This window comes from Neofelis nebulosa, chromosome 1 (genome assembly GCF_028018385.1).
Source record: "Neofelis nebulosa isolate mNeoNeb1 chromosome 1, mNeoNeb1.pri, whole genome shotgun sequence".
NCBI classification, from domain to species: domain Eukaryota; kingdom Metazoa; phylum Chordata; class Mammalia; order Carnivora; family Felidae; genus Neofelis; species Neofelis nebulosa.
Window position 1 is genome coordinate 236,530,274 of NC_080782.1, and position 3,846 is coordinate 236,534,119.

The window sequence follows — 3,846 nt, forward strand, 5'->3', positions numbered from 1 at the left end:
TTGTTAAATTGAATTGTTCCCTGGCTACTAAGCCCACCAACAATTTTTTAAACATTTAGAATTCTGTTTCCGGAAGGAATTTAAAAACTGGTTCACATAACACTTAATCCCTGGGTATATATGAGTTGAGTAATTCATTAATTATCCAGGCTTTAGCTTTTCCAGGAAATATAGACAGTTTACATATCAGTGTAGATAGGTATCTTCTTGGCACAAAAAGCCAAACTTTAAAACTTTCATATATCTGCAAATACTTCTAAATCACTCCTACTTAGGTTCCTTAGTTAAGAAAATTATGTGAGTTTTTCTTAAAGCATAAAGAATTTTCATACTCCGATTACTTTAGGTCTGTGCATAGTTGTCTTGTAATTTCAGTAGGTGGCAATTTAGACACAACTTTTTATAAAGGGCAAGTTCACTTTCCTAAAATGAACCATGGAGGGGCGCCTGGGTGGCTCAGTCGGTTGAGCGTCTGACTTCAGCCTCAGGTCATGATCTCCTGGTTCGTGGGTTTGAGCCCCGAGTCAGGCTCTGTGCTGACAGCTCAGAGCCTGGAGCCTGCTTGGGATTCTGTGTCTCCCTTTCTCTCTGCCCCTCCCCTGCTCCTGCTTTGTGTCTGTCTCTCAAAAATAAATAAAATGTTAAAGAAAAAATAAAAAAAATTAAATTAACCATGGAAACAGTTACTGATCCCGCACAATAGCATACATTGTAGCCTAGGTGCTAAAAGCTTGCAGAAAGGGATTTCCCAGGAAGGGACTTTTTATTAACAGTTAGATCTCCTAGGGGCTCTTTGGGTCATATACCTGTACAGGTGTATCTTTTCCCAGGTACCTGTGTGAGTGTACCAGTTAGCAAGGTTGCTTTTGTAGTCTAAATATTCCTGTGCTCTCGCGTTTCTTTTCCCAAATATCCAGAGATCTTTTTACCTTCAGCTCAAAAAGAAAACATGGCGCCACCTACTAGCATTCTGTAGTATTACATTGTAACCAATTCTTAACTGAGTTTGGTTTATTTAGCAAACACTCTTTGAACTCCATTGTAGCCAGGCATAAGCATCAGAGCCCCGAAGATGAGTAAGACAGCCCCTGCGGTGACAGACTTTTCAGTATAGCTGAGAAGACAGACATTATTTGGGGTGTGTTGCCAGGAGAAGGGTGTGGCATTTTAGCCCCGGGACATTAGGGAGATAAGGAGACCAGTTAGGTGGTGGTCAATAAAATTTATTTTTGAGAGACAGAGCACAAGCCGGGGAGGGGCCGAGAGAGAAGGAGACACAGAATCAGCCGCAGACTCCAGGCTCTGAGCTGTCAGCGCAGAGCCCGACGCGGGGCTCGAACCCACGAACCGTGAGATCACGACCTGAGCCAAAGTCAGATGCCCAACCGACTGAGCCACCCAGGCGCCCCACGCAAGTGATTGATTAAGTGTGATCTACAAGTGACTCTGGCCAAAAGGCTGAGAAAAGATCAGTTATGAATAGGATCATCTGGATTTTGAATTTACTCTGAGCTTCATTTGTTCATGTTACCTCTACAGGTGTGATCGGATTGTTAGTGCCCGTGAACTTCCAGATGCCTGAAACGTTCTTAGCCCCAACGATAGACTGTAGTATTTCTTTCTCTTTTTTACATCTCAAAGTTGTTGAAAAACACGTGACAGGTAAACTTTCCGGGAGGAAATGTTTCCGAAGAAAAGTGTTTAACCTCACCTTTAATGCTTCTTATCTGTCCTTTAGTTCTTTCGTTGAAGGGTTCAGAGGCCTACGCACAGGTTCCTGGTTGATGGTACATTTTATTCCCATTGATGGATGTACATACAATTTCTCAATCGTCATTGCTGTTTAGTGTTCTGTTGTGGCTGTTTTCCCGTTGTTAAATATGTAGCCTAGCTGTCGCTCGGTGAATTGTTTCTTTTCTTAGGAAACTTTCCCCTGTATTCCTCTATGTGCAGCGAAGAATCTGGATGGAAGAATCTGGGTTGGGTCGGGATCCTACTGGGTAGGATCTTGAGAGATTGACTTAGCCTTGCAGTGTGTTGATTTCCTCCTCCACAGATACTAAGAGAACCTACACAGCCATTGCTCTCAGCGCTTTCAAAGGTATTACCTTGTTGGGGCGCCTGGGTGGCGCAGTCGGTTAAGCGTCCGACTTCAGCCAGGTCACGATCTCACGGTCCGTGAGTTCGAGCCCCGCGTCAGGCTCTGGGCTGATGGCTCGGAGCCTGGAGCCTGTTTCCGATTCTGTGTCTCCCTCTCTCTCTGCCCCTCCCCCGTTCATGCTCTGTCTCTCTCTGTCCCAAAAATAAATAAAAAACGTTGAAAAAAAAAAAAATTCAAAGGTATTACCTTGTTGCCTTCCAGTGTGTACTATTCCGATAAGAGGTCTGTTGAAATTCTTTGGTAGATAATGTATCTTTTTTCCTATCATGGCTTTTAGGGTTGTCTCTTCATCCTTAATGTGCTTGTTTCACTGTAGTGTATCTCTATATGGAATTTATTGTTTTATTTTTCCTGCCTGGTGTCCAACATGCATGAGAACACATTTCCTCAATTCTGGAAAATTATCTGCGTCGTTTTTTAAAACATTTCTTCTTTGTCATACCCTTTATTTTTTTTACATTTTGGAACTCCTGTGAGACATTTCTTTGAACCTCTCCATCTTACCTCTAAGCCTCTTTAGTTCTCCTTAATGTTTGTGTGGCTTCTCTGTACTTAACTGCATTCTGAGTTAATTTCTCACTACTGTGTTTTTCAGTTCACTGATTTTATCTTTGACTCTGCTGGGTCTAGAGTTTATCTTGTCTATTGCATATTTTATTTCAAAGGTTGTATTTTTTATTTTTAAGATTTCTAATGTTCCTTTAAAGAGCAGACTTATTTTGCTTTTATTTCTACTTGTTTATGTTTTATAGTTTTTTTTTCTTTTTTTTTCTTTTAAAAAAAAATTTTTTTTAATGTTTATTTATTTTTGAGGCAGAGAGAGACAGAGCATGAACGGGGGAGGGTCAGAGAGAGGGAGACACAGAATCCGAAACAGGCTCCAGGCTCCGAGCTGTCAGCACAGAGCCCGACGCGGGGCTCGAACTCCCGGACTGCGAGATCATGACCTGAGCCGAAGTCGGCTGCCCAACCGACTGAGCCACCCAGGCGCCCCTCTTTTTTTTTTTTTTTTTTGAGAGAGAGAGAGAACATATGTGCATGAATAGGGGAAGGGCAGAGAGAGAGGGGGAGAGAGAGAATCTTAAGCAGACTCCACACTCAGTGCAGGGCCCAATGTAGGGCTCAATCTCACAACTGTGAGATCGTGACCTGAGTCAGATGTATGACTGAGAGTCAGATGCTTACCCGAATGAGCTGTCCAAGCACCCCTTTTCTTATTGTTCCTTTCATTTTCAATTGAAGTTATGCTGTCAGTTCCCCCTTTTTTTAAATTTTTTTAAATGTTTTTTTTTTAACGTTTATTTATTTTTGAGACAGAGAGAGACAGAGCATGAATGGGGGGAGGGTCAGAGAGAGGGGGAGGCACAGAATCAGAAGCGGGCTCCAGGCTCCAAGCTGTCAGCACAGAGCCCGACGCAGGGCTTGAACTCATGAACCACAAGATCGTGACCTGAGCCGAAGTCGGACACTCAACCGACTGAGCCACCCAGGCGCCCCCCTACTTTAAAAAATCCTAAACGTATTTTGTATATGTTTTTGTCAGACTACTATTCTATAATATTAATTTTATATGGAATAATTTTATATTTTGACTTTGTTGGCTGATGTTTTCTTTTTTTATTAAGACAGGTTTTTAAAAATTTTTTTAATGTTTATTTATTTTTGAGAGAGGGATAGAGTGCAAG

At 42.0% G+C, this 3,846-nt stretch overlaps 1 non-coding gene across 1 annotated transcript; it reads right to left on the bottom strand.

Moving 5' to 3' along the window:
• Nucleotides 1-1,319: 1,319 nt before the first annotated feature.
• On the bottom strand, nucleotides 1,320-1,404 carry TRNAQ-UUG (transfer RNA glutamine (anticodon UUG)). Its single transcript has one exon. It is a non-coding gene; the product is annotated as a tRNA-Gln (tRNA).
• Between the last annotated feature and the right edge of the window lie 2,442 nt (nucleotides 1,405-3,846).